The following is a 14,279-nucleotide window of genomic DNA, read 5'->3' as shown; positions in this document are numbered from 1 at the left end:
TTCTTAGATGCCAAATTTGAGATACTGTTTGTGACAAAGAAATACACTGAGTTTTCAAGTATAATCATCCTCAGTGATAGCTGTGCTCTAGATATTCAAATATTGAATAAATAATATTTTTTCACTTGATCCATCTTGATCTCTATTTGAGAAATAGGGCCTAACCTCTATACCAACTCCCCAAGATAAAGCTAAGAAATTATTAATGTCCATGCAAAAGATACCAAAATGAGAGGAATAGGAAAGTCAGTCAAGAAATGAATATTCTTGGCACAGGACCTTGGCCGGAGTAAACAACATCAAATCACAGAAGCTGCTGTGTAAGGATGGGATTCTAACAATGAAGGTTGTCAAGGAAGGTAAAAGGCCAATGATTAAAAAAATTTAATTCAGAACTGAGTTGAAGGCAGGGGATGAGAAGGGCACTGATCAGAACTGGTGCCATTCCATGAGCTCCTTAGTGTCACCAGCACTGCCTGTTACCAGCCCCAGCTGCTTTCAACACCCCTGCAGGAAGAACAATTGGTTGGTCCATTAGGTTCTCATCTGTTGATTCCCACTGTGATTTTATAGAAATACTCAGATTTGTGGCATAAAATCTGAGTTCAACTAATAGAATTGCCACCTAGGGACACCATTCTGTGATACGTGGCAGAAGTTTTGCAAGGAAATAATGGAGAACCTAAAGAAAATGACTTACTGTGTAGGCATAGACCTATCCATATATTATCGAGTGTGCCTGACATGGGGTAGAACAGATTTGCTGCACTGAGATATATTCATTAGCTTAAACATCTTTGTCTATTGTTTGGAAAATATCCAACAAACTTTAGCAGTACCACAATACAAATTATTCTGGTTAGGGATACCCACTAGCTAAGTTTATCACCCAGCCAAAATTTAGCATGCAGGCTTCATCCAAGATTTAGGGAAACCTAAGAACTTATAGTGAAAACAGAATTTCTTACAAACCAAGCATTCAATAAGAACCTGTTGGCTATTTTTCTTTTAACTGTGCACACCCCAGTTACTAGAGGAAGTTGGAAACATAAATCCTGTGAAGCATTAATACCTAAAATACTTGACAGTTATTTAAATTATGACCTATTTTAGCAACATCCACAAGCTACTGTGAAAGAGTGAGAAGAAGCACCAACACAAGCAGAGACTGGCTGACTCTTGAATAGAGCCAGATATACAACAGTTCTGTTCTGAGCTGCATGGCCAAAAACTCAGAGCAGTGTCAGTGAGCGCACAGGGAGTTGCTGTGCTTCACAGCGGTTTCACTAAGCCCAGTCTACCACAGCAGCTTTAGAGGTGACCTTTAGACCGGCATAAAAAAGCATTACAAGAACAAGAATATTACAGTGGGTCTAACAGTGGGTGTGCAGGAAATCCTGGCTGCTAGACAAGGGTGAGAAGAAACAACACACACAGCATCTGCTTTAGGGACATACAAGCATCGGACTTGTTTAAAAGTGTGCAATAAAGCAGCAAACAAAATGCAGCGGCCACTCAGTGTTTTGTAAGTACCTTGGGTGATGACAGCAGTGGAGGTTATGTCTTCATTGGTGTTGCTGTTTGGCTTTTGTCATTAGTGGGACCATAACCTTATCACCTTATGTGGGCGATTCAAGAGCTAAGACTCACTACCACAGGGCTGCTGTTTCATGAATCTTGCAGGGATAAGGAGATTATTTTATTACATTAAAAAAAAGCACTAGTTAACATTAGATTTGTTCATTAATGTGATGGCAAATTTCCTATCATTTATTCAACCTTATTGCACAAAATACCTTATGAAAGATAAGGGCATTTTGGTAGTTACAGCAAAAGAAATTTTAAGAGGGATTTGTAACAGAACAGTATAGCCTTGTAAAAGTTTCTCTTCCTGTGCATAAAAGGTGGCAAAATAAAGCAAAATTGTGCTTGCTTTTAGCTGTTCTAGTGACAGGTATGAGCTGTGGGAATCTCTGTAGTGAGAACATGAGAGTCTGGGTACAGATAACAGTGTCCTGAAGACAGGAGGTTTGTTTAATGCAATAGAGAAAAGCAGCCAGTGAAGATTCAAAGATTGAAGCTCAAAGCTAAGCAAGAGGAAAGGAGAAGATGCTCCAGTAAATGGGAATCCTGGAAACAACAGATGAGTTTTATCTGTGGTGATGCATAAGAAAACATCTTGGAGACAGAAATACATCACAATTGTTCTGCTGGTTTTAAGGGAAAGAACTGGAGGAAAGGTAAAGATTAAGGCAAGGAATGAGAGAATAACGTCACAGAAGCTAGGTGAGATTTCTAGGGTAAATTGAAGCAAGAAATCCTGTATTGATGAAGAGAAAGAAGAGATGGCAATAGAGGAAAGAAAGATGAGGCAAGAAGAGCAGATGGGCACATCTTACTATATCATACTGGCGTAAGATCAGCAGAAATCTGCACACAGGAAAAAAAAGACCAGAGGGAAAGGATTGACTCAGAATCTGTAAAGATGGGTCTGCACATATGGAATTTAATTACACTAGGAGAGAAAAAAAAGGAGAGAATAAATCCAGGGTGTTCATGGTGGAAGAAATTGCCTAGGTCATCAGACTTCCATCAGAATGGTTTTGCTCAAGTAAGGACATTGCTGGGAGTGGATCAGAACTGGAAAGTTGGCAAGAATAGACCTTCCAGGGAAAGGCAGAACAAAAGGGTTTGGAAGGAGAAGAGCAAAATACAGAAACGGTTTCAGTAGAACTAATAACCACTGAATTCATGGACAGGCTGGGTGAAAGCATGGGAGGACTGGCAATGTGATAGTTAAAGCTGGGAACTAAGCAACAGAGAATGAGTAATGTTTCACAGAGAACAAATCAAAAGAACCTTGGTGAATGAAAAAACAGAAAAACAGACATAGGTTGAATGAGTATGCAGGAGCAGCAAGTTACCAACATGAGAAAAAGTGAAAAAAGGATTATAGAAGGGAGTTCAGAGGCAGCAGCTCAATGAAAGCATGAAAGGAAAGAGCAACATGGTGCAGAAAAACCATTGAAGAGCTGGTCAAAATGGAAGAGAAGGAAGCAGAAGAGAAGGAATAAAGCCAGTTGTTCTCATGATGGTCTAATTTAGGAAAGGACAAGAAACCTTCAGCACTTTTGTCAGGTAATTAACCTCACAAGAAGACAGAATCATTGATTAAAATGCTGTTCTTAATAAAATAAGAGAAAGAAAGGAAGAGAGTGTCAATATCAGCACAAAAGGCAGGGCTATCACCAGGGATTAATTTGGTAGTTAGGGTACAGAGTATTTTCCAGCCCTAGGTCACACATAAAATTAACCATATGAACTATGTCAGAAGGTATCTACATCAGATCTGTGGATTTTCTAGGTTTCATCTTAACAACTCGAATTAAACATTATTTTATCCACAGAAGGGATATGAGAAGTGGAAGAAGTATTAGACTGCAGTCCAGGCCCAAAAAATATAAATCCCAAGAGGCTAAAGAGAATCCACGGTGTTCTCAGAAGTGTGACTCATGGGAGAGGACTTGGATGCTACCAAGCACAGATTACAGCTGCAGCCTACGCCTGGTCTCTTTCTGCTTCTCTTTTGAAATTCAGAAGCTCTGACAGTCGTACACTCCTGCTGCCTGCAAGAGCTTCAGCAGGTACATCTCAGAGAGCTGAGCTGCTGTTGGAGTTACTCTAATTCAAAAGACCCTTTTTTTTGAAGTTGAATATGAAGGAAGTTACCCGTGTTCTGGTTTTGATATGAAATTGCTTTGTGCCAGTTCCAAAACACAGATATACTTTACCTCACAGACAATAACTCTGCAACCAGAAACGTTTAAGTACAAGATTGTACAATGGCTAATAAGCTCCTGGTTTCAATAGCCAAGCCAAGCCATCATTTTGCCATCTAGATAAAGTTCAGTAGAGACATATAGAAACTAAGTTCTTTTTCACTCACAGTAAAGCAAAAAGACCTTGGTATCTGATGCATCAACTTCTTTAGCTCCCATTTTTACTTCACTGACACCTCCCCCTGAACAAAACCAAAACAAAACACCAACACAAAACCCCACCACCCACTAATTGCCGCTGCCAGAAAGAACCTAACATCCTTTTGAGGTTTAGCAGCTACTAGGATTTCTCTTCAGTCTCTCCTTTCAATTCCCTCCCTCTGGAGGGGTGATCACACCCTCCTCACACCCCAGCTGCAGTTGCTGCAGTTACACACCCACCACCACACGGCAGAGGGATCCGAGTCACTCCCTGCTGGCTCCTAACTCTCAATCCATTATAAGATTATGCTGAACATACAATGAATGTTAGAGGACACTGGCATGGTTGAATTCCTTTCATCAGACTTTTTTTTAAAAGTCTTTTAATAAGCAAGTTGGTCATGGATGGAGATGCAGGTTGCAGATTTGAAGAGGTTGAGGGCCTGATTTATGCAAAAAGTGAAGCTAAAGCAGCAGTGCAAACATCTCTAGCAAGTCAGTGTGTTTTTCACCACTTGTGCTCTGAAGAGTTTAAGTTCCTTAGAAAAAGTTAGGCTTTTTCTCTTATTCAACCTTGCTTTTTCTACTGAGATGAAAAATATTTCTATGTGGAACTGAATGAGAATGTAAAACAAGCTAGAGGAACTTAAGTAATAGTGGTGAAATGGCACCCTATGGTAAGTGACACTTTGGGGTGAGGATAGTTCTTCCTCATCAGAAACAGTGACAGTATTTATTAAGAGAAAATAAGAGTAAAACCATTCCAAACCCTGTAAAGTGCTGTGGCTGTGATCCATTTAACATAAAAAGTAGTGGTTTTGTAGATTCCAGTAGGTTTTGAAATAAGCCTGTATTTGGTTTTGAACAGGATGAAAATAAACACAATGTATTTAGCAACACTGCAAGCAGGATACCAAAGTGCCAGCAATGTAGACTTTTTTACTGATAAAAATTTAGTATTTAGTGCATTTTTCATACTCTCCATATTTCAGAATATCTACACTGAGAACTTCTGTAAGAATAGATACAAAAACAGTTTAATTTTCAGCTGCCTGCTTTTATATGATCTCAGTATGACTGTATTTCTAGGAAATGCTGAAGCATGATCAGCATCATTGTGTTTCAACATTAATTTCTTGCTCTGTGCACATGTTCCCAGCCTGGCTTCTGCTGGTATTCACTGTATTTGTTCCTAGGTTTCATCAGTGTCAGAGGAGCAGAGGCCAGGTTTGACCACATCCATTTTGAGTCATGCTATGACAAGACTTGCTTGGATGGTTTCACATATACATAGGGCTATCCTGGTTCTGTCAAAACTGTAAATGGCTTCCATATCATTCCAAGAATGGATTTTTGCCTACAAAAATATATATAAAACATTAATAATAGTATATTGATTAATATTAATTACTTTTTAAATGGATAGGTAACAAAATAAGCTGCTTAATGTAAGTCTGTCTTTTGAGGAAGCTGGTGTAGATGTTTAATCTGGGTATTTACTTTAACACAGGAGTACCATGACTGAGATTTAACTGGGCAAAGTTGTTATTTTGCAGCCTCAAGCAAGCTTGTAAATAGTTATTTCTCCCCAGACCTGAAACATATGAATGATAGATGGATTTATTTTTGTTATAAGGGATAAACCAAAATCCAGTAATTTTTCTTGATGTTTTATTTTTCATTGGTAACTGTGCTACTACTAGTAATATTAGCAGGCGTAGCTTCAAATTTTGTTGCACATACTGATGCTTTTTTGGTGTTCTGTTAACACTACCAGTACTTTTCTGTGCATACATGTGTGTGTGGAGGGGGTGGGAGAGGAGGGTAATCACTGCTCCTGTGAGTGTGCTGTTCAAGTTGTGTTGCATGTAAGGGCATTCTCATCATTCAGATATTTTCCTCCAATTTTTTTTATTCTCTATAGTCCTGCAAACTTCCTAGTCATGCAGCCAGTATGTCTGTACTTTTACTTACCCTTTAGCCCTTCAATTCTGTCTCTAAATAATCCATCCCTCTCCTGTTGTACAGATTCTCCTTTGCTGAGATCAGCAAAGTTTCTCTTTTGTATCATACCCTAACTGGAATTGTCTCCTCCTCTTTAAGGTACGTAGAGGGCAGCTCACCATTTTTGGACCCTGGTAGTTTCATTCCTTTTGTCTGAAGCAGACTCTTGAATCCTATTTTGAGAACTGATGGGTTGATTTATGAGACTACCCACATGATCTAGTGCTACTGTTAATAGTAAAACCCCCAAATTTTGCAGGTTTTGTCTGCATGAGGCTGTCCTGTCAGCTTAAGGGGGAGCCTCACTGCCCAGCCCAATGTACACCAGCACCCTCACAGCACAGCTTTAACACAGCACGTCAGGTTGTTGCTTTTCTGTTCCTTTTACTCTCAGTGACATCTCTTCTTGACTCAAACACTGCAGCACTAAAATTATCTGAAAGCTGAAAGGTGCTAATCGAGCCTTTCGTTTATTCATTATTCAGCAGTGAATCCTTAGTTATTCATTTCTCATATTACCAGGAAAAAAATACTTCTGGTAACACTCTAGCCTACTATTAAGATGGCACATAAAGCTGGAATTTTATTGCTGATTCCTAACTATTCTAGTTAGCATTCTGCACTTCACACAGATGAGATATGCAGGAAAAAAGCTGATGACTCACCATTTTATTTCTTTTTGCTCACTAAAAATCTACTGTTGATACCATTGTAAAAACAGCTCTGTGAAGCAGGCACAGATCTGGGACACAAACTAACACATATGGTGGAGGTTACCCACAGTGCATCCAGCCTTCAGCAGAGGGGCTGGACACAAATTTCCCAGCAAGCCACATTGGGTCAAAACAGTTCAAAAGCTATTGCAGCTGTAGGGATTCCAAATCTACCTTAAACTCACAAAGCAGCTTTACCAAGGGGAGAGGGTGGGAGGGAAATATCCACAATGCACAGCAGAACGATAATTCATCTTGAAAACTTCATTAAAGGACTACAAGAACATCTCTGAGGGCGCTCAGATTACTTGGCTGACTGGAGTGAGGTGTGAGGTCTGGATTTTCAGTGATCTTTCAGTGAAAATGGTAGGTTTTAGTAACCTGCTGCTGGTTCCTTGATTGATAACTACCAAGATAATTGTGCCTAGAAGCACAGCTTTTGTTATATTTTGGTTCATTTACAGCGTACCTCAAGACTTTTAAGACTGAGATTTTGAAATCAGTATTTTAACTATGAAAAGATGGAAAGGGCTACAGCCTTTTAAACCCATCTCTAACTTTTAAACAACTTTTGCATCTTTGTTGCAGCAAGGCTGAAAAATCCCCCCTCAGGATGCAACATTGCACTAAGAGAACAACTCATCATCTGCCCTAAAAGCTACAGCCATTCCAGAAAACAAGACACATAAAATTTCTGCATTTTCAACTCCAGGAAAACACCTGATAAGGTGTCTCCCCACCTCTGCCAAGGCACCAAGGCAGGCAATAGATACAGAGCTCACTGCTGGCTTAGCTTCCAGCCCAAACCCACCTTACAGCAATTCCAATTTGGTGTCAACCTCTTCCAGCTGGCAGCAATTCCATTAGGATGCAATGGCACTGACACACACCTACTGGCAGTCTCCTCAGCCCAAAGAATATTGTGTGCCAAATAGCTCAGGAGGAATAAACCCCAGTTTGTTTCACCACTTTGGTGGCTGAAGGCTCGGTGCAATAGGGAAACCTCTACTAAAAACTGTAAGCAGTTTTCCTCTGTTGTAGACACAGGAGTGGCACTGAACAAGTCAGTACATTGTCATCATTATACTGCTTGTATCTCCTTGGCTATTCTGAGAACTCTTTGGTTTTTTTCATTTAATAAAAATGAGGTACAATTTTGCTTTGTGTTTCAGACTCTCATGTCTATTGTTACCTAGTGCTCTGCACAAAAATAATTTTAACTATCCTTTCCCATTTTTTGTGTTGATTGCAGGAGGGACCTCATTGGTAATGGTGACATTTCTAAAGGTTTTTTCAGAAATTAAAAGGAAGAGCCAAGTCCTTGACCTCTTGAACACCTGTATTATTTTCTGAAATCTTTTAATCTTGACCTTCTATTGCTTGTATTCTGCTGATCACCACTTGCCTCTGACCAATCCCAACAGAATCTCCTACCTCTTCCTGATGCTACCTGATACTGTAGTGAAAAATAGTATTTAATATGTATTTTTTAACTAGATAACTCTGAAAAAATATATCCTTTTTAATTACGACTTAGAAATTATGGAATCTATAATTGATGATTCTGACAATGAGATGCAGGCACCAAGTAAATAATGAGATTGATGTACTGTTAACATACCTCCATCGACTATAAATCTTTGCAACATAGATAAAGACAGATCATAAACACCATGTCTAAGAAATTCCATTTGCACTTCATATCTCACAGCTGAGTAAGAACAGTGCTGCATAGATTGACAGCATTCCATCTGGTCTCCTTTAAAACAAACACTTTACTATTTTCTGGAATTGATTTGTTTATGTAAACTTTCAATGAGGCCTATGAATAATTCTTGACAGGTTAATCATGAAAACATAATGTATCCAAAATCCAAAGCTACAGTTGTATAGATTAGCTTTGATGAGTTACAGACTCCTGTCATTGGAGATATCCAACACCACAAATAAGATACTGAATGAAAATACCTCGAGACTGTAATAGTGCTGCTCGCTGAGTTCTCCCATCACTTGGTCATAAAGTCTACAATATTTAAAGGTACTCCCAGAGTTCCATATGCCTGTGTGCCCAATCTCCCCTTCAAAGCACACTTTTATTATAATGGGCATCACCCATTTCTTCCAAACCAATTCTACCTAAGTGAATTCTGAATTAGAATATTCTGGTGTTTTCTACTTGGGGTTCATTGCTTTCCAGTATCAAAAGACACAACTAGAAAAGCAACATAAAATAATCAAAAATACAGAGAAACTTCAACACTTCTAGTGTCTGAAGGGAAAGGACTTTTCATGATCCAGCCTTTATTGTAGAGCCAGGCTGGGGCTGCCTAAATTGCAGTGTGAATTAGAACAGTTTCCAGGTACGATCCCAAGAGGCCACAATATCAGTGGCTGTTCTTGGTTTCCTTGACTGCAGAAGTGGGAAAAGAGGAGAATTGCTATGCCATGGATACAGCAAAGAGAGAGGTTTTTCTTGTCACAGATCAGGGTAATATCCTCTGTAAACATTTAATTTTAGTTTATAACCTGCGTGCGCTGACAGAGAACGGGACTGTAAGAGATCCAATAATTCTGTTCTTTGTCTATATAGTATGTTATTACTGTTACTACTTTATCAATGTTTTAACTTCTGTTATATAGAATTTGCACCATGCAGGACTGCAGGGTAAAATCAGACCTCTCTGGAAAAAGGGAGAATTGTAGTCTGCAGTGTTAAAAGTCACTGGTTCCTACCTCTTCCTGATGCTACCTGATACTTTAATTTGTTTAGACCATTGTATATTTACTTGACCTGTGAGAGCAAATAATATTGTGCTGATAAAATACTGAACTGCACATCAGCCTCAAGCCTTGCCACATTTAAACAATTGTTGATCCCTTGAACCTAGTAGCCAAAAATTTGTTCCTGTAACTTAAAAGAAATACTTAAAGTGTTCAGTATTCCATTGCTTTTTGTGAGCACACATGCAAAAAGCAAACTTGACACACCTGTGTAATCACAGCTATGAGACAAAGTTCAGATTTGCTTTTGGGAACATTCACAGCATGAAACATAATCAGAGGACTTATTGCACACCTAGTCAGGGAACAGAAACAATATGATAATAGAACAATTGTTTAAATTTGAAATAGGCTAACCTTAGAATTTTAAATACCTACATAAATGTCACTGAATTACAAATTAAGGCAAATCTTTATCTGTTCGTGGACATAGATGGATTGAAAAAGAGATTAAAACCATGTCTCTGAAATGTCTGATTAAGGTGAGATTCTACCATTACCGAGCACTACAGCATGGAAGCTCAGTAGATCCTTAGCAGTGGTAAGAATATATGAGTATCTTCCCATCACAAAATGGCTTCTACTGTGGTACCCTGAATTGCCAAATTTAAAAGGTCGGGCACAGAAAGGCATCTTGAGAGAAAATCTTCCTGCCAAGGCCCTGTTGCAACAATCAACTTGTTGGCAGTACAGAGAGATGCTCCAGTGCAACAGTGTTAATTCTAGAAAATTTTCATTTGTGATGGATTTGGTTAGCATCATATGCATTAATTTATTGAACTGAGTGCTTTAAATTATATAAAATATATTTCCTGTAGTATTTGTTTGAATCCTCTCCTGTAAAATAAACACTAGAGAGGGCAATAGCCAATATTCTGGTCTTTCTTTACTCATATGACATCCAAACTAAAAAAATATTCTAATGCATATATATGTATCAACAGATATCATATATCCAAAAGAAATCATATTTATTAACACATTCCAGTATTTGAATTATATTACTTGAACTGGTAATATTCAGAGACAAAACTCTCCACTTGAAAAATCCAGCCTAATAGCACAAATTGTATTATCTTCAGAAAGATGTTCCCTTAGCTGGTAGGTAAATATCCTTTCGAGTCATACACACATTTCACTTTTAAAGGAAGGAATGTAATAACCAGGTGCATACCCCTTCTGAACAGCAAGCCCTCTCAGAGCTAAACACCCAGCTGGGCTTTTGTTACTGTGCCATGACACTGAATTGTAATCAATTCAGCTCCACTGTGTTGTTTCCTTCCACAACACAACTGTGTCAACTGTATTTGTACATCAACACTTGCTATGCGCCCTAATTGTATTTGTGTTTGTGCCGTTTATGAAGATAAAGGTGTCTGGGCAAGGTTTGACAATATAGAAAGCAGGCACAGAGAACCAGTAGAAACACACTGGGAATGGATGCTAGAATACTGCCTGGATTACCAGGAAAAACTGATAAAAGATTTGGATTACTGGTACTGTTCAGTGAAGCCTTTGCAGTGCCATGACCAGTAACATTGCTGAGATACTCCGAGGAGGAAGCCAGCGCAGTCACTATCAAGGGAAACAGGGCTGGGAGATAGGGAATGGCAACTGCATTATGACTTACAAATATTTATGGTGAACCATGAAAATATCTTCATAATTAACTAGTAAAGCTTGGTTAAACATTACATTATAGACAGTAAGAGTGGGATTCATCTGTGCAGATTTAGCATCTGCATGTAGGTGGCTACCTCAGAGCTGCTCACTCGGTGCTTCCCTCGGAGGCAGTGGAGAGGAGCTGTCATTTCCAGAGGTCAGCTCAATCTCACACTGACATGGCAATCAGAAACTGGTCTGGGTAACTCCAATGAAGAAATCTCTTTTTCTTCCACCAGCTAAAATGGAAGCCTTAACGACTGCTCCATATGTGCATGTCCATGTTATGGACATCTGAAAGTGATGGGAATAATTCCTTCCAACTGCCAAGTCCAAGCAATTGCTATGTAATAAATCCACTGTAAAAATAACAGATTAAGCAATTGTAGTTCCTATGAAATTATTATTTACTTTCTGGTCATTATTCTTGTCTCATGTAAGCAAAAGGAAGAATTTTTGGATTTGCCTCTTTAAATTTTTCTGTTGGCCAAGATGTTGCCTGGTAATCCAACAGGTTATTTCTGCAATGTAGAATCATGTGGAAATGTTATCACGTTTGTCTTTTTGATGTGATGGCTTAGGAACAAACAACTCTCTAATATAAGGGGCTTAAGGAGAAAACAAAAGGCAAATAGGATTTGTTGGGTAAAACTGTGTTCCCTAATGATTCACTGGGTGTCCAATAGTACATAATAAAATGGGATTCTGAGGGGAGTTGAGCTTTTGCTGAACCACAGAAAATACTCAGAGCTGAAGTAAAAAAACAACAAACATATGAGACTGCTCTCTTTCTGAAAATTTTTCATGTGTTGGGAGTTTAAATGTATTTAATAGTAACCAATGTTTGAAGTCTGGGTAGGATGGCAGAGATGGCCCCATCACTGATCTGTTCCTTCCATCCAGCTCCACCAGTGCCCTTCAGTGTGAAGGAAAAGCAGAGAAGAGTATTTCCTCTGTAGCCTTCATGTCAAGGGTTAAATTCTGTCCTTGATTCCACTTGAAAGCTAAAACAACTTAAATTGCTAATATGTATCAACTCCTGATTCAATAACAGAATAAATCAAACTGAATTTAGCCCTTCTCTCTCATCTCGTCTATTCCACATACCTTAAATTGCCAGGGAACCTTGCAAAGAGAATCAATTTTGGTTGCTTTGGAACAGTAATGTTTTTCCCATCTGGCCTTATTCTTTCATCAATATAATAGTTTAAATTCGGACTTCCTAATCACCACTCTTGAATTCTGGAAAGTTTAATAAAAATGTGAACTTTGAATATAACATACAAAATATAAGCCATTTTATCCTCTCAAGTAAGTGATGGTAATCTGTTATAACTAGTAACGGATGTGGATTTATTCTGGATATTTTGGGATCACAAAGAACAAAATGTAGCCTTCTTTTTAAATAAAAATAGGATAATTCTTCTCTCTAAGTGTAAATATGATTTTATGCATGTAGGCCAAGACTTTGATTTTTAAGGGCCTTTGAGTAAGTTTTATCTTAGATAAAAGCAAATAGTTGATTGCTTGTGTAGAAACTGTTACTGCTGAGAGTGGGTACTGTCAACCTTAACTTGGGAATAACACTCCCATTTTCTCAGTAAAAAAAGCATGATTCAAATAACTGATAATTTATGAATTTCAGTTTGTGATGCAAGCAGAGAATTAATGAATTTGTTATTGAGCCTCACTGTGAACCTCACTGAAACCAACTATAAAACTGTACAACTTTGTTGTTCCTAAAGGCAAGGGAGAGCCTGATTGTTGAAACTCTGTGTGCTGGGCTCTCTCCCACTGAAATAAGTGACAAAACTTCCAAAGACTCCTGTGAAAGCAGGACCAAAACTTTAGCAGAAGTAGTCAGATTCATCTCTCATTTTCAGTTACATAAATCAGAAGATTCTCTTCTGAAATGTGATTTAACCCAAAGGAATTGAAAGTATTTTCCCTTAATTCATGGAGGGGGAGAGAGAAAAAGACACTGCTCCCTTATTCTGCCTCACCCCAGTGTATCAACCGAGGTTCTACCTGCTGTCCAAATCCTTATCTGCTTAAGCTGGAGAGGAAGAGCTGACTTCACCATTTAAGGATTTGAGCTTTTATTACCTACTGGATTTTCTGCTATCCCCTTCCCCACTGCTTAGCAGGTAGATTCCTTAAGAAGGGACAAATTTTTGTTTCTATCTACGCTTCTTCAAATTTAACATACCTTGTTCCATCAGTGCATAATCAGAACTGAGACAACCGGAACACTTCCATTTCAGTCCTTCAGAGATACCTGGCTGGTTATTTTTAGATTATCACCACTAAATTCAAAACCAAGGCCTGCAACTGAAACATGAAACTGTACTGGAGGCTTACAAAATTCAAGGTGGTACCTCCAGAAGACTTATTCAACTCTGTTCACCAGTGGCCTGTGAAGTGACAAGCACATATCAGCTGGAGGTGTAGCATTCTTTATGTGGCACACAGAGTTTATTCCTCTCTCTAAGGTCCATTGTCAGAGTGAAATTTCCATGGCTTACACAGAATTAATCAGCTTTTTTTCCTTATAAGCATACATATGTACAGAGAAGGGGATTCTTCTCTGAAAATGCAATCAGTGCTTTGGTAATGAAAGAAAGCCTGAGTTTTTTGTCCTAAATATGCCTTACAACTAAGAGGTTTTCTTTTGATTATACCCGTCACTGGCTTCTTGAAGATTGGATCTTCATCCTTCTATACACATAGGCCTCTCCTCTGATAATGTCCTTTATCCAAGGGCAGGGATCTGTGCTTTTTGCATGATAGCTTCCAAACAAATGATTTGATGGAGACAGCCAACTTAATGGCAAAACACTCTCTGGTCTGCAGAGCTGTGTCTGTTCAGCTGTCAGATCTGTGCCTGTTGAAGAAAAGTGAGGATTTCTGCCTGTAACAGCACCTAAAGCATCAGCTCAGACTTTGAACATCTATATCCATAAAGTCAGAAAAAATTTCCCCTAAGTCCAAAATACACACTCATTTTTTGCCCCTTTGTGATCCACAGTAGGTATTCACAGCACCTGACCTGCTGTTGTAATTTTTACAGATGAAATGTTGATGACCACCCGAAGGGTGTGACCCACAATGGCGCGAAATACTGAGCCCAAATAAAAAT

At 38.7% G+C, this 14,279-nt stretch overlaps 2 protein-coding genes across 3 annotated transcripts in view; one reads left to right on the top strand and one right to left on the bottom strand.

The window, feature by feature from the left end:
* RSPH14 (radial spoke head 14 homolog) overlaps positions 1-14,279 on the top strand; it is a 72,633-nt gene that overhangs the window by 41,097 nt on the left and 17,257 nt on the right. The window lies entirely within an intron of this gene.
* GNAZ (G protein subunit alpha z) overlaps positions 1-14,279 on the bottom strand; it is a 49,155-nt gene that overhangs the window by 33,513 nt on the left and 1,363 nt on the right. The window contains exon 1 of one of the 2 annotated variants that reach the window (XM_015644197.1): positions 13,822-14,014. The exons of the other annotated variant lie outside the window; for it this stretch is intronic. The gene's annotated coding sequence lies outside the window, so the exon portion shown is untranslated. Of the gene's footprint in view, positions 1-13,821; positions 14,015-14,279 lie in introns of those variants that run through there. 2 annotated transcript variants of the gene reach the window in all.

The sequence above is a fragment of the Parus major genome, chromosome 15 (genome assembly GCF_001522545.3).
Source record: "Parus major isolate Abel chromosome 15, Parus_major1.1, whole genome shotgun sequence".
Classification (NCBI taxonomy): Eukaryota; Metazoa; Chordata; class Aves; order Passeriformes; family Paridae; genus Parus; species Parus major.
This window is presented reverse-complemented; position numbering and strand designations above follow the sequence as displayed.